The 23,180-nt window shown below is 41.5% G+C and overlaps 1 pseudogene; it reads left to right on the top strand.

The window, feature by feature from the left end:
* Positions 1–15,105: 15,105 nt before the first annotated feature.
* LOC114617804 lies at positions 15,106–15,394 on the top strand (annotated as a pseudogene).
* Positions 15,395–23,180: the final 7,786 nt, after the last annotated feature.

The raw sequence follows: 23,180 nt of genomic DNA on the forward strand, positions 1-23,180 counted from the left end.
TGTCTGTCACCACATCCTACCATGAGGCATTAAGTCAACCTAATGGTTTTTTTTTTTTTCTGCCTTTAAAACAATTTTCTCTTCACTTTAGCAACTACCTAGGGACATTGTAAGAGGGCACTTTTTCAGATGTCACTCAGTGAAGGCTGCTTCTGGGGCAGGAGGAAGCACCCTCTGTCACTCTTTCTCCACAATACCTCCACCATCACAGGGTACATTCAAATTGACTAGCCATTAAAATTTATGAATGAAATATAATCTATCCAAAGCAAAACCAACAATGGAAAACTTGTAGATATAGTCATACAAGCATATAGTACATTAACTATATTCCCCTCAACCTCCTATTTTCCTTTTGTTGCTCTGAAAACTTTTAAATTAATTTAAAATATAGTAAATTAATGCAATAGCAAGAGGGATAAATCCAGGCATACGGGGATTTCAACATTTTGTGATCTCAAAATGTCCCCCTTTTTCTAATAATTTATACACATTCACCTATAACTTTTAAAACTACAGTATACGTTCAATTGCTGGATGTAAACAAAAGGAAAAATGGCATAAAACATTTTAGGTGTACCCTACACATTTGATTTTAAATGCTTAATCAACTGCTCTACACATAGTCACAATGAGTAAAATTTAAAAATGTTTTCCTATATAAAATATTCCTCTATGTTTTGTTTTCCTTGCTGGTTCCGTTTCATAACCATATGAAATACCTTTTAATTACATGCTGTCAATCAAAATCTTTGCACGGTGGGATCTTTTAGTCCCAGGAAAAACATGGGTCTTTAATTACTGTTTCATTGTTTGTAACTCTACGTCTTAAGTACATTCTCATCTACAGTCACAGGACTTTAAAAAAAAAAAACCTTACATTTCACATTTTTGCACTGAGCATCTAAACTACACAGGACACAATGGTAATCAGAACGTATTGTTTCAATCATAAACCCCGGAGTAGCAGGAAATGTTGGTACTAATGGAAAGAATTAATCAGCAGCGTTTCTATACTCCGGAGCAGGGAGATAATCTGGTCACAGAGTGGCGTCTTTCAGAGGCGACCATCTCTGGCTGTGAGACCCACTTCCACATGATTTCTTCCTAACGAGCCAGAAACCCACTTTAATCTTCCAGCCAAAGCCCTGAGCGAGCACTATCAAAGGTAGGCAAGGCCTACTGAGGTTCAAAGCAGATAATGAGAACCCGGTGGCTGATATTAGACTGGCGTCAGGCCTGGAATCACTTATGCTTGATTGAGCCATTTTGTCCTCAGCAGTACTTCTTTCTGTTCAGCCAGATTCCCTCCAACCCCAGTAGTGAGCAACATACAGCCCCTGTCCACTAGAGGCCTCTTATCAGAAGTTCGAGCCCTCAAAGTAGACAGGTTACTTAATACCCAAAGTCTACACAGCCAGGGAGCTCTTCTGTACCATCCTGCTGGCTCCCTTGTCGAGGAGCCCCACGGCTTCCACTTCGGAGGCCAGCTTGTGAAGATGGCCACTCAAGGCAGGAAGATTCTCCCAACACCACACTTCGTTTTCGCTGGGCTTCACAAAGATGTCCACAGCCCAGTTTGCATTAGTTGGTTTGCATTGGACAGAACAAATAGGGAAGAAAAGGTTTCTTTTGGCTCTCACATAGTGTCTCTGGCAATAGCAAGATGGGGCAGAAGCTCATTATCATGGCCAATCAGGAAGCAGAAATAGCTAGACTGGAACCAAAGGCAGAAAAAAACTTTCAAGGCTCACATAAGAGGCCCCCATATCCCAAATGTTACACAACTGCATCACTCCAAGAACAGTATTCAGTCACACAAGTCTGCATGGAGCATTGCATAATCAAACCAGAACATGCTTCTGCTTGGTCATCTTATAATGCAAAATGTATCCAGGCTAACTTCAAGTGTTCATAAAGTTTCCATATAGTCCATATAGTTTCAATAGTTCCAACACTGATTTTTGCAAAAATCCAAACTCAAAAGTTTCTCAGAGACTGACAGCAAACTCCCAGCTGTGAACCCCTGTAATATCAAAGAGAAACTTATACAATTCCAACATACAATGGTACTCCACAAACATCCTCACATTCCTGCTCTAAATGTGAGAATGGGTTCAATGTGGTGGTTTGAGTAAGAACACCCCCCATAGCCTCACAGATTTGCATGCTTAGTTATTAGGAAGTGGCACTGCTTGAGATGGACTAGGAGGTGCGGCCTTATTGAAGGAAGTGAGTTACCGGGGATGGGCTTTCAGGTTTCAAAATCCCAAGCCACACCCAGTGTCTCTTTCTTTCTGCTGCCTGTGTATCCAGATGTAGAACCTCGGGTACTTCTTCACCACCATGTCTGCCTGTGTGTCATCATGCTCCCCACCATGATAATGAACTAAATCTCTAAAACTGTAAGCAAGTCCCAATGAAATATTTTCAATTATAAGAGTTGCCTGGGTTATGATATCTCTTCACAGCAATAAAACTCTGACTAAGACAGCAAGGAAATATTCTACCAAAGCAAGACCAAAACCCAGAGGGCCAAACATCAAATAGCTCTGGGACAAATAGTAACATCATCTGTGATCAGAAGGACTTGGGCAGCCCAGTTCATCCTTGCATTCATGGCATCTACCACACACATGTCCTCTCTCTCAGGTAGCTCCACTCAATGCCTGCAGTTCTCTTTAGAACATCATCCAAATTCCTGGCCTCTCCAATATTTTAGGATCTCGTTGTAACTTAGGAGTCACGTTCACAACTTCATCCATATCTAATTCAAAAGCTTCATACAGGAAAACTTTGGTACAGAGTATGTAGGCTCACCAGCATTTTCTTCTGTAAACATGGTGCAAGCCTCCATGACTCTGAAGCTCCTATGTTCTTCACACCTACAAACCAGCAGTCCATGGACAGTGCCAAAATCTGCTGGCAAATTTGAAATGTATGTGGGTGCAGTTGGACCACAGTTATAGCTGCTTCTGAGTGTCTATATTGTGAAAAGTATTTCCCTGGGTGGCCCTGTTCAAGCAAGGCACACCTATGGCAGCACAATCCTCCAAATTTGCTTTTGTTTGACACCTAGAGATGTTGCAACCTTGCCCTCAATGTCCAATGCAGGGTATACAATTTATCTTTAATGGTGCTAATCTTTTTAATGACTATAGATGATTTGTTGTAAAAAAAAATTTTTTAATATTCTGGTGCAGGGTTCCTTTCTGCTTTTGACCATTTATGTTGATGGATGAAACACACACACACAGCCTTTATTTTTAAATATGCCTTAGGCAGCATAATAGCTGGGCAGCTGCCTGCCCTCCATGCTGTTAGAATCTACTGCCTATCCATAACCCAAGTTATTGCTTACTATGTTTCATCTGGACTGCTCTCAGCTCCAGTTCAGCAGCCCTCTGGGTCTCATTGCCTAGGCTCCTAGCTCATGATGGTTCTCCTTTCTCCTCTCCTTGCTTCTCAATCCCATGGTGGCTCTCCCTTTTCTCCCTTCCTCTTTATAGTCTCAAACCCAGGATATGTAAACCCCACCTATATCTCTTCTCCCCAACTATTGGCTGCCGGCATTTTTATTTACCTTTATTAACTCAGGGCAGGGTTCCTCAGGCTACATGCAGACTCCAAATCTTAGAGGCCAGCACTGAGCATTGGAATAAACAGTAAAAAAACAAACATCTCAACAATGATTTATCCACACCCTTCTTGTCTTCAGCCAAAGTACACATTTTCTACAACATTCTGCTCTCTCATCATTCTCACTATAAAAATGACTGAAGACAGTCAGTAATAAACATGCCACAGACTGAACATTATGTCATCTTACAATTTTCTCTATCAAACTAATTAATTTAATTAATGAATAGATAAACAAAATTAATGAATTGATTTAATTCAGCCTTACTAAAATTTTCAGGACATTCTCTGCTAGAATATAACATTAACGGCCTCTAACCCAGTTGTCAGTGAAGTCCTTATTCTGATCTGAAATCACATGTCTACTATCTTTACTGCTGTCATTTCTATGTGAATTCTTTTCTTTGGCATTCCCAACAGAATAGCCTGTTAAAATTTGTATACAGTAGCCTAAGGAATCACCACCCAACAGCTCCATATGCTTCCTCTACAAACAAGTTTTAAAGGTCTAAAAACCACACAGCCAGGTTTATCACAGCTACAACCCACTTCTTAATACTAATGTTCTATATGAGTGACAGGAAACCTGACAGAAACAACTTAAAGGAAGAAAGGTTGGCTCATGGTTTTAGAGAGCTGTCAATTCATCATGGCAGAGAATCCATGATGAGGTGTGACTTATTTATTGTCAATCAGGGAATAGAGAGTGCTAGACTAGAATCAAAAGTAGGTAAAAGCTTCAAGACCCACCCTTAGAGGCCTGTTTTCACCAGTCAGATCTCATCCCCTAAAGATTCCACAACCTCGAAAAATAACAGAATCAGCTGGGGTATATTCCATATTCAAATCATACAACTGGCTGTGAAAATTGAGAATTCAACCTGTAGCAAGTCTCCTGCTAAAAACAGAATAAGTAAAACAGAGACTGTAACTCTCAAAATGAAAATCTACCAGATAACAGAAAGAAAAACCAAAAGCAACACATGTTCCCAGAGACCATTTTCATTTGTTTTAGTTTCACTTGTCTGCAGCAACAAAACACAAAACAAATCTTGGAGGAGAAAAGGGTTGATTTCACCTAATACTTCTAGGTCACAATCTACTGTTGAGCGGAGCCAGGACAGGAACTCAAGATATTGGCCTAAAGGCGGAACTACTTGATATTCTGCACAGTGACCAAGCCAGCTCAGTCAGTCAACAAGTTCTCCAGAGCAGGATAGAGGATTAAAAAGAAAAAAAGACAATTAGACAACACTGTAGCATGATCCCAGCCAGTTCTGAGGCTAAGGCGGATTTATTTTTTCCCAACCTGCTTTTATACCATTTTAATTAAATGCAACTAATAAAGTCAGTTCTAGGTTGAGGAACAAGCAATACAATAAACACAAATAGTCAAGGAACAAGCAAGGTGATAAACAAAGTCCCATGATCACTGTTTCTAAGGGCTTATCAGGATGACCAAGATATCTGAGCCTACTTCCCTGTCCTAGTCCAAAATCAGATTTTTGCCTGAAGCCTACTTCTTTGTTCTAGCCTATGATTAGATTCTTGCCTGAACTTACTGCCCTGCTCTAGCCTAAAATTAGATTCCTACCTCAGCTTACTTCCTTGTCATGGCCCTATGTCAAATTCCTGCCTGAAGCCCACTTCCTTGTCCTGGCCCAATGTCATATTTCTGCCAAGTGGCCCCAAAAAGTACTCCACATATCCTTGCTTTTTATTTCATAAACAAGACAGCACCTGTCTTAGGGCTTTCTGACAAGAATACCTTCTTTACCTGTTGTAGAATATGCATTATCAAAAGCAACCCACTTATGTCTTAGGTTGGTAAAACTCTGTGCAAAACTTACCCGTCACTGGCTGCCAGCCTGTTAAATTAATAACTCTGTTTGGGTGTTCATTTTTAGTTTCTTTGGCTGCCAACATATTGCTGTTGTTAAAGGCAAGTTTTATCACAACAGCAATACGGGCAGGAATAAATGCATTCCCAGGACAAGAAGGGCTAGCATGATCAAGCTATATATGCCGTTCTTGAAGTTTGACCAAGATGGAAATACTGACTTCAGGCCATGAATAATTTTATCAGCAATATCTGCAGCATCAAAGCTCAGCAGAGCAGTGTTCTTTAAATTCATAATCTATCCAAAGTTAAAACATCCAGAGAGATGTTAGAATTATGCCAAATACCCTGCAAGTGTCTTTGAACTTTTTCTCAATTATAGTGACTATCATTGTAAATTTTAGAAGTAACACAAATCCATTGGTATTTAGCATGACAGGAGATGGCTTCTTACTCTTAAAATCTAGACCTCTTCTCCAATAATTTGAATAGTATCAAGGAGAGCATCAATCCATTGTTCCAAATGCCTATCTAAATCCTTTTTAATACTCAGAAACAGTTTTTGCTAAATGATTAACAAAAGTAGCTTTCTTAACTTCTTGTATCAAAGCAATGGCAGAAGCAGTGGTGCTAACTATTAATGCAAATTAAAGTTGCTGTACCAGCAATAATCAAGCCCACCACTCCCTTGCTTCTACTTAAAGCTTGACTTAATTTTTCCAGTATATGCAAGTCTTTTTCAGAATACCAAGGTCCTGTAATATTCACAGGCAACAAAATAAAAGCTGGTTGATGGACTACCATAACAGACATGCCAGATTTCAATACATAAACACAATCAGAAAGAATACAATCAATACAACTTACACTAAATACTGTGGAAGAAACAAAAGTAACTTTAACATAACAATAAAAGATTAAAAGCTTTAACACATGCACTAACATTTGTTCAATATCCTATCCCAATTTTATTCACTATAAATGTAACTTTATACAAGGCAGCTGTCAATTTTCAAGTATGTCTCTGAAAATGTCCAGAACCAGCCTTCCAAATGAAGACTGTCATTTCCAATATTGGATTGATTTCTATACCAGTCCATAATTGAGTCAGAATAACTGGTCACATTAGAGGAAATAGAAAGGTCATTATAACAACTTCTCTATTTGATTTTTTTTTTTGAAGGCAGTTTCCACAGAATCCATGTTCTCTGTCACACAAGGTCTAAAAGCTTGAGGCAAGGTAGCTTGTCCAATCTGGGATATAGGCAAGCAAAGGTGGGTCAGGAACATGTGTCCAATACAGCTTCCCAGTCACCATTGTCAGGGCACTCAGCAAGCTCTTAGGTCAGCATCATTCTTTGTCCCAGCATCAACATATCTCACCAAACACTCTGGCAGTTAGCATGCTCCTTCAGCATCCTGCAGAAAAAATACAAACATGTCCTCTTTCCCATATTAAATACCTGATCAGGATCATGCCATATGGCAGTATGTGGATCTTTCCATTTCACCTAGGCATAAGTATACCTAGTTGTAGAGTGCTATAGACACTCAACATAGAGTTCCTTGGCATCCAAATTTAAATTTTTAAAATAAGAGCATGATTTAAATAAATTTATGGTGTTTGGGATATAACTCCCCCTTTTTCATTTTATGAAAATATTGTTTTAAAGTTCCACAATACCTTGTCCTTGAGAATTATAAGGAATCCTAGTAATATGGGTAATATTAAATTATGAACAGCAAGTCTCAAATGCTTGATTGTAATAGTCAGTTCCATTACCTGTTTTAATCTGATTTGGAACACCAAGCATAAAGAAACAGTGTAAGCAATGACTAATTACATTTTTAGTTGCTTCTCCTGTTAAAACAGTTGCAACTAGAAAGCCTGAGAATGTATCAATAGTCACATGTACATATTTTAATTTTCCAAAATCAGAAATATGAATAACATCCATTTGCCATAATAGATTAGGTACAATTCTTTGATGATTAACACCATCATGTGGCACAGAAAGAAATTGAGGACATTAAGGACAAGTCTTTACAATTTGACTTGCACATTCTCTGGAAATACTAAATTGTCTAAAGCTATTACTATACTAATGATGTAAATGAGATTTCATGGCCAATTGTTCCTGTGTAAGGCCTATAATCTGCCTGGTATACAAAAGTGCTGTGGCACTGCCCTCACTAAGGGGTCCAGGAAAGACAGTATGAGCTCTTAAATGTCCTATAAAATAATGAATAGTATGTTCTCTTAAGTTAAGCTATATTTGTATAAATAACTGCAAAATTTGAGAGTTAGCAATATCTAAAAAAGGAACAATTTCAAGCAATTGCAAATCATAAGCTATATATTGGCTATCAGTATACAAACTGAAAGGTGGATTTTTTTTAACATTTCAAAAACAGTGGCTACAACACCTAGTTCAATTATTTGTGCAGAAGTGGAGAGAATGAACATGTGATCCAACTACACATGCTGTCTGTAAATACAGTAACCACATTTTCTATAGGTTGCATGCGTACATTTACAGAAAATACAAAAGCATGCATAGAGGAAAATTGTAATAACTTGTCTTTTGAATAATGATTATCAATTTTGCCCGAAAATTTTGCACATGCAATAAGGCAAATATCAGTATTCTGCAATAACCTGTTTAATTGCTGTTTGGAATAAGGAATAAATATTTCATCAGGTTCTTTCCCAAAATACTTTCATGATTCTATCCTACAATTCCATATTAACACAGCAACAGCTTCATAATAGGGTGTTAAAACTTTACCTGGAGATGAAGAAAGATGAATCCACATTAATGGTCTCTTTTGCCAAAGAACTGCTGTGGGAACATGAGTAGCAATAATGCAAACAGCCAACAATTGATCATAGTGTACATAATGTATCTGTTGTTGACTAATAGCTTACTCTACTTTCTGCAAAGCTATTTGTCCCTCATCAGTTAATTGTTGAGGTGAATTAGGATTTGCATCCCCCTTGAGAATATCAAACAGAGGTTTAAGTTCTTCTGTGGTAAGCTTAAGATGAGGTCTTGACCAATTAATACTACTAACAACTTTTGAAAATTATTTAAAGTAAGTAAATTATCTTTTCTTACTTGAATTTTCTGTGCCACAATTTGTTTGGGATATAACTGATGTCTTAAATATTGAAAAAGATATTGCCTTTGAATCTTTTCTGGAGCAACAACCACTCTCAAAAATTTTAAAACTTGGTGTATAAGAGCAAAGTCTTGTAGTAAAATTTTTTCAGAGGGATCAGCTAATAAAATGTCATCCATGTAATGAATAATATACACTAAAAGATTCAAAGTCCTAACTTTTGTTTTGAAGCAACAACAAATTTTTGACATAAAGGGCTGTTAGCCATTCCTTGAGGCAAAACTTTCCAATGATATTGCTTCATGGATTCTTTAAAATTACAAGCAAGCTCACTAAATACAAACCTCTCACAGTCACCAGGATGCTAAGGAACAGTATAAAACAATCCTCCAAATCCATAATAATTCTATAAGCATTTCCTGGAATGGCAACTGGAGTAGGCAAGCCAGGCTGTAATGCCCCCCACAAGTTTCATAGCCTCATCAACCCTTCGAAAACCCTGCAACAATCCCCACCTGCTTGCTTTTTCTTAATTGCAAATATGTGAGTTAGAATCCTGAGCATGTGATCAAACTGCAAACTCAGCCAACGGAACGATGGTAGTTTAGCTATAATTTTTAAGTTTCCCTTGCAACACCAGAGCACAACCATAACTTCGGAAAGCAAAACTCAACCTCAAAACAATCCAGTCTCTCCAAAAACACCAAGTGAATCACCCCCATGCTACAAAGTTTGGCTGCCAGTTGCTGCACACAAACACATGACAGTGCAGCCTCCAATACCTCAAAGAGACACTTCCCTAAATCCTATCTTTTATAAGTCTGGTTTCTAGGGAAATAATTACATAAAATATTACCCAATTTAGACGTATCTTTAGAGACCTGTTTCCCTGGGTTGACTCATGCCACATGTTGCTGTCTAGAATGACTCCAATCCTGAGTTACCAGTTTTAAGCCAACTTTCTGTTACAAATTGTTAATCATACCCAGTAACTTATAAGTGAATAATCTATAGCCAAGACACGAAGAACATATTTATTACTTTTAAAACCAGTCAGAAGCAAAAATGAAGTGGCTACACATTTACTTATTTAGACCAGACAAAATTTCACTTTTTCTAGCTGTATTTCTTTGTTCTAGCCTAAAATTAGATTCCTGCCTGAGCTTACTTCCTTGTCATGGTCCAATGTCAAATTCCTGCCTGAAGCCCACTTCCTTGTCCTGGCCCAATGTCATATTCCTGTCAATTGGCCCCAAAAAGTTCTCCATAATACAGCATTACTTACAACCAGAGAACTCGTTCACAGCTAAGGAAATGCAGCAGAAACCACTGAGGAGTACTGCTTGACAGCCTATTTACAGACCTATGCTCAGCTAGCTTTCTTATATGGTCCAAGACCACCTGACCAGGGAATGGTACTGCCCATAGTGGCCTGGGCCCTCTCACATCAGTTAACAAAGAAGACAATCTTCCACAAACATGCCCACAGGCCAATCTGATCTGAATAACTTCTCAATTGAGAATCGCTTCTCAGGTGACTCTAAACTTTGTCAAGTTGACAGCTAAAGTTGACTAAGGGAGCATCACATGATTTATATGCACCATAGCACCAGTTGAAGCAAATGTACACTCTGTCACTGGGCTATAACCCAAAACTCTAACCTCTGGTGGCTTCCAGTATCCTTTCACTTATGGCTATGGGTCACTATATTAGTCAGGGTTCTCTAAGGAACAGAACAAATAAAATGAATATGGAATGAATATATACATATATTCATATATATCATATCCATATATATTCAGACAGTGAGTGGAAGATTTATTATTAGGATGGCATATAGTCTGTGATCTGGGTGGTCCTATAACAGTGAGTCCTGACAGAAGCCCAATGATGTAATATTTGTTCTGTCTACAAGACTGGAAATCTCAGCAGTCCCAATCTGGTGATAAAGTCTTGGAGAGCTTTAATTCTTCCATCTATGTCGGAATCTCAAATAAATAGGTTTTAACACTAATAAAGGGATACCTCAGCAATAGGAGAGATGAACTTGCCAGCAAGAGTGAGGAAAACAGGGAAAAGCAAAAGCTTCCTTCTTCCACATACCTTTATGTGTACTCTACCAAAGGTGTGGATTAGAGTTAGAATGGGTCTTCCCTCAAATGATCCAATCAAAAAATACATCACATGTGTGCCCAAATGCTTAAGGTTTAGTTGATTACAGATATAGTAATCAACTATAGTTAAGTTGCCAACCAAGATTAGCCATCAAGGTCACCTTGTGTCTTAGTTAGGGTTTCTATTGCTGTAAAGAGACACCATGACCAAAGCAACTCTTTTAAAGGATAACATTTAATTGGGGCTGGCTTACTGGTTCTGGTTCTGAGATTCAGTCTATTATCATCATGGCAAGAAGCTCAACAGTGCCCTGGCAAGCATGGCACTAGAATAGCTGAGAGTTATACATCTTGTTCTGAAGGCAAACAGGAAAAGATTATTGTCTTCCAGGCAGCTAGGAGGAGGGTCTCAAAGCCCATCCCCACAGTGACTTCTTCCAACAAGGCCATACCTCCTAAAAGTGCTACCCCCGGGCCAAGTATATTCAAGCCACCACACTTTGGATTCTTGACTTCAACCTTGACCTGAACTTCCTATGGCCACTATACCAAATTACCATGAATTGGTGTTTTAACACAAGAGATATTTATGCTCTCATGTGTTAGCAAGGCTGGGAACACATCAAGGACTCCAGGGAGAATGCATTCCACATCTCTTGATTCTAGTTCTGATGACTTCCATGATTTGTGGCTGCACCCTCTGTGTCTGCTTCCTTGGTTACCTTGTCCACTCTTCTGTCTGGGTCAAGTCTCTGTCTTTTACCTTCTTCTCCTCAGTAGATAGCATATTCCATTTAATGCATACCTGAAGAATTTATAATATTCTCCCTATCTTGAGGCTGTTCATTTAATCTCATCCACAAAGTAGTTTGGAGCCATATAGGGTAACATTAATAGGCTTCAAGAATTAGGACAAAGACATCTTTGTGGGAGACAGTATTGAGTGTATCCTACTGATAGTTATTAGTAACAAGTTACTCTTGTCACTTGAGGGTGGGGCTAGCTGACAGAAGAGAGCTGAACAATACATCCCAGCTTGGTTTCATAGGGCATCCCAATCTCCTGCTGCCTTTCCTGATGCAAATTACCAAATAAGACAGAACATTCCGTTTCTAATCAGGTTAAGAGCCTCCAGATAATCAAGTAAGTTCTAAAGGACTTTTAAGGCTACCTTGAAATCCTTTTTTGAGAAGGCATGACGAGCTATTTAAATGTAGCTTACTTGCATTTGCTTCAAATGAGCATAGCCACACCATGTCAACTAAAAATGTCACAGGCAAAATGTATGTTTAAAAATGCTGAGGAAACTGCACCACACATTTCACTATCTTTTGCCCTTTGGTGCTATTAGCAAATAATTATAAAGGACTTTGATTATCTTTCAAGGGTTACAGTAGAGGTCACTGGCATTTGAATGCTTATGTCTAACCCGTAAGTCCTGAATGGTTTCTAACATGACTTTAACCCAAAATTTATTATGTCTTAAATCACCCTGCTTGCTAGCCTGTACCAGCCGAATATATTAGATAATTATTCAGTATTGAACTTTGCTTTGCAAGGGTACACATGTTTAACTTATCAACAGCAGCAATGCAGCAATGCACCTTGGGAAGGTAGAAGCAGCAGTCTCCACAGCAGCTCTGAACTGAATGGATAGTGCATAAGTAATGAGGAAACAAAACTAAGTCCCAGAAAGCTGGTGAGACATTGAGAATTCCTTTCTGGCTTCAAAGCCTACCTACAAGCATGGCATGACCATTCCCTCATCCCCGCCACCCCAACTCCAGACTCACCAGTGAGACTCCTCTGAGCCAGCTCTGAATACAGTAGTCAGTCATGTTTCAGAATGTCCTGATAATGATGCTCCTTAGCTCATTGGTTTTGAAAGGCTTTAAGAGCTTTATGACAGAGGGAAGATACAATTAGTTATTATTAAAATCACACAATTCATTACTTTAAACGGCAAACAAAACCTTGTTTTGAGAAAATAGACTTGTCAAGTCCTCGTTCTCTGCTATGGGCAATGCTTCCCGCCCTCGCCCCTGAGAAGGAGATCTGCATGCTGCCACAGGTGTCAAGTTCCCTCAGAAATATAGTCGGGAGCAGTTATTAGTGTGTGTGCTTGGAGAGGATGATCCATCAAAAGTACAATTTAGTCATCACATCTAGTCAGCCGGACTCAAATGAAAATGCTTTTCAAGTGTTTTAAACACCAAAGGGTTACAAGAAAGAAAGAAAGTCATGACATTGTTAGAGATCTATCAAAGGAACTCCACCTCTACACAAATGAAAAACAGCTCAAAATCTGTAAGGCAATTTTAAAGAGAAATATTTAAATCGTAGTTACAGCCTTTCCAGTATAAATTAATGTAGATATTATCCCATTTTCTGTTACTTAAAACATTTTTTCTAAAAAATGTGTTTGTGTATCTCTCTCTCTCTCTCTCTCTCTCTCTCTCTCTCTCTCTCTCTCTCTCTCTCTCTCGCCCCCCCCCCCGGGTGTGTGTGTGTGTGTGTGTGTCTGTGTGTCTGTGTGTCTGTGTACGAGTTGGAGCTAGAGTTATAGGCAGTTGTAAGCCACCTGACTTGGGTGCTGGGAAAAATTTGATCCCCTGGAAGAGTGGTGGGTGTGTTCAGGCTTTGAATCATCACTCTATCCCTCTGAAACATCTTTTAATTAGAAGTCCCTATCTTTCTTTGAGAATCACCTTTGAGTTACTTTCCAGAACATTTTGGGCTACTGTACTATAAATAGTCACTCCAAACACTGTCGGATCATAGATTGAAATGAGTCCCTGGGAACAAACAAACAGAAAAATCCAGGTTTTGGCCTTTGATTAGTTATCCCATTGATAAGCAAATAGCTGTAGATTTCATCTATTGGCAAGTTAGCTAGATTCTCTGATTGTCAGTGACAGACACCCACCTCCGCCACCTCAAGCCACTGGATGCTCTTGCTTCTACAGTCACATGAGAAAGGATGAAGCTAGTCTTTAGATAGACAAGGACTCCAGTGCTCTGTGATGTGTTGTTCAGTTTTATCATCAAGATGACCAAGCACCTGTCAGAGACAAAAGGAGAAATTATTTAGACTGGAGGTTGAAAGGTTTGCCCCATGGTTGTATGGTTCCATGCACTTGAATAGGACATCCTGGCAGTGGCAGCCTTTAAAGGAAACTGTTGGCCTAGTGACAGCAAACAGGGATTGAGGAATGCCAAAGATGAATCTAATCATCAGACACATATGTGCAGTGGTTCTCAACCTTCGTAATGCTGTGACCCTTTAGTACAGTTCCTCATGGTGCAGTCATCCCAACCATAACATTATTTTCATTGTTACTTCATAACTGTAAATTTGCTAGTGTTATGAATCATAATGTAAATATCTGTGTTTTCCTATGGTCTTTTGAGATGGTCACGACCCATAGGTTGAGAACCCTTGTGCTAGAAACTATGTTTTTTCCATCTAGGCCCCAACCTCTTAAGATTTCCAGGCCCTCTCCAAGGAGGACCTCTATCTGGGACAAGTACTCAACACATTAACCTGTGGGGACAGTTCATACTTTCTAAACTTTCTCTGCTTCTTTCTGCATTCTACCTCTACTGAAAGTGGCCCTTCTTTTATAGAAAGCAGCCTGGCCCACACTTCTCTGCACTTCAGTCTTCCAACAATGTGATCCCACAGAGAGGAAATACTCTGCTTGGCTTAGCTTCAGCCATACAACCAGTCATGGACCCATCTCTGAGGACAGGGAAATGGTGTAACTTCTGCATTCTTTCTCATGACTCTGCAGAAGAGTGTCTCTAGAGGTACATGTGGCACTTAAGAGATGCTATAGCTTCAGAATACGGGTATCCTCAACATCACAGAGGTTTGAAGATTTAATGTCAACTGAAATCATCACCTTCAATAGGGTTAAATGTGGACATTCTATTTCAAAACATTCTGGGGGAAGGGCAGAAAGAATGCAAGACTCAGAGGGATAGGGATAGCCATGTGAAACACTATCCTCTGGACATGGGCTTATGTACCTCTGACCTCATAGCAGCTGTGATTGCCTGCATACGACTGGGCTTATCACCAATCCATCATGGATAGGAGAAAGTCTTATGAGGCCCACCATTCCCTGAAGAGCTATGGACAGTTAATGGTTTCTGAAGAAGAGAAATAATACCCCTAATTGCCCGTGTAAGTAGGTAACGTCACTGATGCTCATGCAAGCAACCCTAATTAAACCCCGTGGGCCACAAGGAGGGGAGGATGAGAGAGACTTGTTAGAAAAAAAGACAGTGTTAGGAAGGAGGGAAAGGGGATATTATGAAACTGTGAAATAAATAATCTTTAAAAATGAAACTTTCTGCTCTTTGGCCTCGCAGGTAGAAGCAAGATGAGGAAAGAAATGTCATCCTTCGGAAAGCATCGCAATAAGATGCACACGCTGTGCCGCCACTGTGGCTCCAAGGCCTACCACCTTCAGAAGTCAACATGTGGCAAATGCGGCTACCCTGCCAAGCGCAAGAGAAAGTATAACTGGAGTGCTAAGAGACAAAACACTACTGGGACTGGTTGGATGAGGCACCTAAAGATTGTCTATTGCAGATTCAGACATGGATTCCGTGAAGGAACGACACCTAAACCCAAGAGGGCAGGCTGTTGCAGCATCCAGTTCATCTTGAGGATTTCATTCAGTCATAAAATAAATGTTATGGTTTTAAAAAAAAAAAAGAAGAAAAAAAAAGAAAGAGAGAGAGAGAGAGAGAGAGAAAGAAAGAAAGAAAGAAGCAAGCTTTCTGGGCTGGAGATGGCTCCATGGTTAAGAGCACTGTCTGCTCTTCCAGAGGTCCTGAGTTCAATCCCCAGCAACCACATGGTGGCTCATAACCATCTGTAATAGGATCTGATGCCCTCTTCTGGTGTGTCTGAAGACAGTTACAGTGTGCCCATATAAATAAAATAAATTTTCAAAAAATGAAACTTTCTAATACAATACAATCCAAAAGTAAACAAGTTAGATAAATCTTGAGGAATGGCAGCAAGAAAATCCCGAAAGCTTTTGTTCGCCAAAGAAAAGAACTCCTCATCCCATTTAAATTCCTGAGCACAGGCACATTGTCTTTCCTTCACCTGGTTACATGTATCTACCTGGAATTTATTTTTGTGTATGTGTTGTTGACAAAATGACACAACTCTTTCTTCATGTGGGATAAAAAATAATTTATTCTGGAGCCAAATAGGAATGGCCATGGCCTGGGAACAGATTTTGGTTACTCCAAATTCTGTGTTCCAATGTGGGATCAGTTTTAGTTTCTATAGTGACAGAACAAAGAAACTCATCAATCAAGACACTGTTCAAATACATTGGTAAAAACATTAAGTAGGTGGGCTTCAGCAGAGCAGAGGTTTCTCAGCTATAGGCCTCCACCTAATGGTCACCTAATGATCTTCTCGGCCTTTGGGTTGGCTAAAGCTAATGGTCTGCAAAGTCAACACTTTACAGGGGAAAACCAGTGCTTGGTGCATTCTAAATACTGCTGTCGTCACCACCCCTGCTGCCTCCCATCCCCACCCCATGCCTAGTCACATCACACTAAGATGGTGCTACAAATCTTTTTCACTACTAGTTATCACCAGTTTACCTGGGATTCATTCACTATCTGAGCCATCTTCATCTCCTTAGTGACTTAAAGCATCAGTTCAGATGCGTCTAATGTAGTGGATATCCCAGAGGCCTGCCTTCCGTCTCTTCATGTCATTGGCCATACACTTGATCTTCCTTTTCCTTGTATCTGGCCTGGCCTTGTCACTTGATTTGACCAACAGAGTGTGGTTGAAGTGACACTATACCTATGCTAAGCCTGTCCCTTAGGATTTTAATTCTGATTCTGTCTCTTAGGACCAGCATGAATGCTAAAATGAACCTGGACTGTTTTCTGGAAATGGACAGGCCCTACATAAAAGTGGACAAGGTCCACATAGAGAAACAGACTGCCTGAGGGAATGGACCCTCAGTGACACCTTCAACACCAGGGCCCAACTGAAGAGAGAGGCCACACGATAGCTGAATGCAGCTTTGTGAAGGTTCAGACAGCAGCAGCACATGAGGCTACCTGGGGGCTAACTTAGTGCTAGGAATTTGCTTTGTGCTCACATGGAAATTCACACATCCTCTGTGGGTTCCTGCCAACAGTTGATTTTTTGACTGGTCAATAAAGAATCAGTTCAACATCTGGGCAGGGAGACGGAGGCAGGACTTCTAGGATTCTGGGGAAGAAACACAAGAGAGGGGAAGAAAGGAGTCTGTCATGAGAGGGGTGTAGGATGGACCATGCCATGAAGAAGCAGGAGGATGAGCTGGCCCAAAATGTAGGTACAAAGGGAAAGCGGCCCCATGGGAGGGCTGTCCAGAAGGAAACAGGGCAGCAAAGATAAATTATAGATTTAGAAAATGTTAACTCAGGAATACAGTGACAACAACAATAAGAAATTATTCTTATTTTCGGAGGCAACATTTTGGGGAGCCTTGTTACCCAGAAATGGATAATAGACAGTCTTTGGGACAAAGGCCTAACTATTGTGACTATGTCCTCACTAGACAGGAGAGCTTGCTGCAGACCTGATATGGTATGGTACATTTGCAAAGAGAAATAACAAGATACTTTTCATGCTGGTCCAGAATACCTTAAAAAAAAAAAAAGACTTAGATATTAACATGTAAATGAAGAAGTTCCCTCAGGGTCAAACTGGGAAAGGGAGCCTTTCCTACCTGGATTGCTATTCTGATGCCTCAGGCAGTCTGTGTCTAGAAAGAGAAAGAAGACCAAGGTATCATCTTTTAAAAGAAAAAAGGGAGACATCAGTTCCAATCACTTCAAATTTAGGTAGAACAAGTTCCACAGCTTCACTCAAGCTTGTCAGAAATTAGGTAATATTCTATCTAATTTACTTTCACCTTCTTGAGATCTGGAGGGGAAAAATTTTTTTTTCCCATAATGGTGAGAAAGGAATTCAGATCCCCCCACCCACCCAGTTTTCTTCCCCTGACGACTCCGAATATGGCAGACATGGGTGACCTGAGCATGGAGTGTACTCCTGTGCTGGCTGAAACTTCCTTGCCATGTGTGGTCACTGTTGTTTAGTCAGCTTGAGCCATCAGCCTGGCTTCCTGAGGGCTATGACACTGCTAAGTATAACAGAACTGGTGGTGACTTCTTGGTGACACACGGATCAATGGGTGGAATAAATGAATACCCAACTTTGACTCCAGTCTTTAAGTCTTTTCTGACACTAACTGTGGATAAAAGTGTTCCCAGAGAAGGAGAGTGGGTAAGTAAGCATCCTAAGTGGTGTGCAGGCCTGTGCGTACCTCCTCTCTTTCCTTATTGCCCCTTTGCCTTGATACTTCTGTGTATGAGAAGGCTGTGTATTTGGGAACAGCCCTGAAGGATGGCAGCATTTCATAGCAGCAACATGTCTGTGTCTGTGCCCTCACCTCCTCAAGCAAACCCCAAACATCTCCTTTGTGCCCTCAATCCAATTGTGGTTTGTCATGAAGTATTAGTGGTTTTAATTGAAGTCTAACTACAGTGATAGAAGTGATACACAGAGAACAACCCTGACTGGACCTCACTGCACACTACTGTGCTCACTGGACTGCTCACTATTGAGCTCACTGAACCACACTGCATAGTACTGCACTCACTGTACTGTGTGCTACTGTATCCACTGTATTGCACACTACTGTAGTCACTGCTCTGCACTGCACTGTACACTATTGTACTCACCACACTGTGCTGTACCATACACTACTGTACTAACTGCACTGCACACTACTGTACTGTGCACTATTTATTGTTCTCACTGCACAGCACACTACTGTAGTCACTGCACTGTGCTGCACTGTACACTACTGAACTCACTGCATTGCACGCTACTGTGCTCACTGCACTGCACTGTGCACTACTGTAGTCACTGCACTGTGCTGTACTGTACACTACTGAACTCACTGCATTGCCCGCTACTGTGCTCACTGCACTGCACTGTGCACTACTGTAGTCACTGCACTGTGCTGCACTGTACACTACTGTACTCATGACACCACACTGCACACTACTGTACTCACCACTCTACACTGCCCTGTACACCACTATAGTCATTGCATTGTATTCTATACTATTGCACTCACTGCACCACACACTACTGGCCTCACTGTACTATACACTACTGTACTCACCACACCGCACTGTATACTACTGTACCCACTGCACTGTGCAGCACTGCGCTGCATTGAGCTGCACTGCATGCTACTGTACTCATCACACTGCACTCCCCTGTGCACCACTGTAGTCACTGCGCTGTACTGTACACTGCTGCGCTTACTGCACTACACTGCACTGCATACCACCATACTCACTGCACTGTACACTACTGTGCTCACTACACACCACGGTACTCACTGTACTGTGCACTGCTGTATTCACTGCAGACTTTTATCAGTATTGCTAGGCTCATATGCCCTTCCTCTGTGCTGTGTGGGAAAAGGAAAAAAATTGCTGAATCTTCTAGCAACATCCACAGTGAAGATGTGCAGAACATGGACAATTTGCATCTGGTGGGGACAGGACAGCCTTTACAAACCTTAAAACTTATACTCACCATAAGGGAGGCCTTAATTCAGAGCTCAATCTTCCCAAAAAGAAGAAATCAAGGAAGAGAATGGTGGAAGAGGGAGGGCAACAACATGGCATGACTCCCTGGACTGCCTTTGCTCAGCTCCTACCTTACGTACACTCTGCCCTTCGGGCCCACAGCTGTCCTATGGGCTATGGACTCCCATCCCCATGTTGTGTGAGTTCCTCCATCGCTACCTCAAACACTCTGACCTGACAGGCCTCTTGCTTGTCTTTAGGATTCACTCAGTCATTAGATGCTGACTCGGCTGCTTTCTCATTGCCTTGACAAAATGCCTGACAGGAGCTAGTCAAAAGGCTGTATTTTGACTGTTTAAAGTACACCATCTGTATTAATTCTTTGTCTGTTGTTGTGATAAAACACCATGACCAAGGCAACTTGTAAAAGAAAGAATTTCTTTTTACTTACAGTACTAAAGGGTTACAGATCATAATGGCGGGATAAAAATGGCAGCAGGTATGGCAACAGGACCAGAAATCTGGGAACTCACATTTTGAACCACAAGCATAAAGCTGAGAGAGCAAACTAGGAAGGCTGACATACTTCCTCCAGTAAGTCCACACCCCTAAATCTCACAAAACAGTGGCATCAACCGGGATACCTGTATCCAAATGCCTGAGATCATGGGAGACATTTCTCATTTAAATCACTACACCATCCAATATGGCAGGAAGAGAAAGGCCTCATGGTGGCCAGAGTGTGGCTGGACTCTTCACCTCCTATCTTGTAGGAATGGGAAGTTGAGAGAGAGGAATGCTGGTACTCAGCCGGCTTCCTCCTTTTCTCTTTGATTTCTTACTGGACAACCCCTCCCATCCTACCCTGTGGGAAAAAATAAAGCCACAGAGCTGGTGGAGGAGGTGGGGGGGGGGTTCCATGCTGGCGGGTCCCACATCCAGGAGAAAGGTCTGGAGTTCCAACGGCTGGAGGCTTTGGCGGCATCAGGCCCTAATGACACGAGGAAGTCCTTGGTTCCAAAAGGGTTTATTGTCATGGTGGATGGTGGATGGATCTGGAAGTACATCCCCTGAAACTCAGGGCAGTCCCGAGTTAAATAGGGAGAAAGGGGGAGGAACTGGGGAGGATCTGGGGAGGCATGCTTAATTTGCTCCGCCCTCTGGCCTTCATTAGTATGTAAATCCTTAGAGCCTGAGGCCTGTGGTCACGTCCTCTACCTGTGCACTTTGGGAGGGGCTGTAATGGCTTACGTGACTGAACAATATAGGTCTATGGAGACGAGACTGTGTGTCAGGACCCTGGGTTCTGGGGACGTGGCCGAACTCCTGCTGATTCTCACTTAGGGTCTTGGGGTTCTAGGCCCATGCCCAGCCATGAACCAGGATACCCTTATGCAGTCCCACACGACCCTCCACCCCCTCACCGCCACTCCCCCATCAATGGGACAGAGCTGTCCACATTCAAAGTGAGTCTTCTCTGGAAACTCCCTCACAGACACATCCCCAGATACGTGTTTCTTAATCTAAGCAAGCTAATATTCAAAAGGGACCGTCAATACTAAAGAAGGGCAGGAAGTGGGGTTCAGAAGATCTCACTCAAAAGTTGTGAAAAATGAGAAAAAAAAAAAAAGAAAAACTTGTTGGAAGAATGGAAGCCTGGAACTTCCTGGCCTGAGACCAGCTGGATGCAGCTGAAGCCACCTGCTCAGGTACAGAGGCACTCTGCTGTCTTAGGTAACACACGCCTTGTAAACTCCATGTGACAGAGAGTACAGAAAAAAAGCCTGACCATGGAAATAAGCTAGAAAGCTGGAGCTATGCAAATGACCCACAAAGCTCCATCCCCACCCCATGTGACAAATGCCTGTTCTTTGTTAACACCTTTAAATTTCTCTGCTCTGACCTACTTCCTCCCTTGAAAGCAGTGCATTCTTTTCAATGAACCTCTCACGTCTCTTGCTCTCCATGTGCTCTGTCTTATTCCTTGCTCTGAGAGACAAGAACCTGGATATCCCAGTGTATCTGGCAAACTTCAGAGCCTACTGATAAGGTGGTGAGCTCACCAGGAAGAAAGATTTAGTTTCTAATCTTTTTAAATTTGCTACTCCTTCCCCAGGCACCTGAGAGGAGCTTTTTCATACTGCAAACCCAAATCAGGCAGTTGAGAGCCATTATGACCTACCACTCGAAGACTCCTATGATAAAACAATGTAATCATGAGCTAAGGTTAGAAGTTAGATACACACACACACATACACACACACATACACACACACACATGTACACACACATACACATGCGCACACATGCACAAGCATGTGCGCACACACTGACGCACACATCACTCATGCATTAAGGTTCAATGTACAACCCCTCACTGTGTGTCGCCTGTGGTAGCTGTCCCTAGAAGGACCAATAGTCTCAGAGGAACTGGAATGCTTTATTTCTCTCTCCTAAAAGCCTGCACTCCTCAGCAACCATGCTCTTCCTCTTTCTCTTTGTCTCCGCCCCTCATTTACTCTGGACAGTGGACTTGGAGGAGGGGCAGAAAGAATAAGCATATAGATGCCTGTAGCAGTAAAATTTAAAATGGCCTGGACGCTGACCAACTATCCTGGATGCAGCTCTGCTTACCTCAGGCCGCCATGCTCCACGGCCTGAAGCCAAACGCACCACAGCTAGAAGTGGCCAGAGGCCACATGATGCCAGTGTGGTGGTATTCTGCCAATCCACCACAATGTCTCCATAAAGCTTGACTGAGCCCGATAATATCCGCCATCCACGCGGTACCCAGTAGAAATGAGACTCTAAAGCTTAATATTATCCAAAGGTTTTATATAATTGGAAATTCTCAATTAACAAGATGCCAATACAATTAGAGTTGTAACCCAATATTTAACATTTTGATAAGTTGCTACCTTAGACTGCTAGAAACACTCTGACATCCGCAGCCATCTTCCCCTCTCTCCTCTAGCTCCTCCTCTTCCTTCTCCTCTTCCTCTTCTTCTCTCTCTTCACTCCTCCCACATTAGTCTTCCCAAATTATCAAGCTTTATTGTAAAATGTAGCAGGGGAGATATCCTGCTACAGATGCCAACTGTTCAGACACCAAGGATCCACATCACAACCCCAAGACAACACAGTGCCATGACATCCAGGCATACATGCAAACCCCTAAATCCACTAATATCAATACCCCAATACCGACTTTTGCTAGTTATTTATGTTCTTCTGTTGCCTCTACAGACTCCTGATGGGGGAACTTCCCTTTTGTGGCTGTCTATGAAACCGAGCACACTACCTGGCATGGGCTCTATGCTTAGTCAATGTGTGTGTAATGAAGGGAGGAAAGCGTACAGTCAGTAGAGGGCAGAGCTACGCTGCCAATCTAGTCTACTGTTCGGCAGTTGAATCTCAATAGCTGCCCTTCAAGACATTTTTATTAAGGAGACCTGGTATGCAGAGCATTATTCATCAGAAAAGGAAAACTCATTATCTGAGTTTAAACTGATGTTGGAGTTCATAGGAATCTTTTGGCATTCTCAGTGAGTAGACATTCTATGCCATGCTGCTGGTGAAGGCAGTGTTGGTGCTGTGACTTTGTGGAAAATGCACCAGCTGCCTGTAGACACCGGGGCTGCCCCTTCCCTACCTGTGTAACACAAGGTCACAGTGTGGGTGTCCAACAGAATCTGCAGAGAAAGGAATAGACCTTGCAAAGCCTTTCAAACGTGGGCTGAAATTTCCTCATAAAGTGATAATTAGCCTGAAGTTTTCTTTCTTTCTGAGAAGAAAGTGCGAGCTCTAAAGCAGATTG

The sequence above is a fragment of the Grammomys surdaster genome, unplaced genomic scaffold (genome assembly GCF_004785775.1).
Source record: "Grammomys surdaster isolate TR1022 unplaced genomic scaffold, NIH_TR_1.0 138, whole genome shotgun sequence".
Lineage (NCBI taxonomy): Eukaryota > Metazoa > Chordata > Mammalia > Rodentia > Muridae > Grammomys > Grammomys surdaster.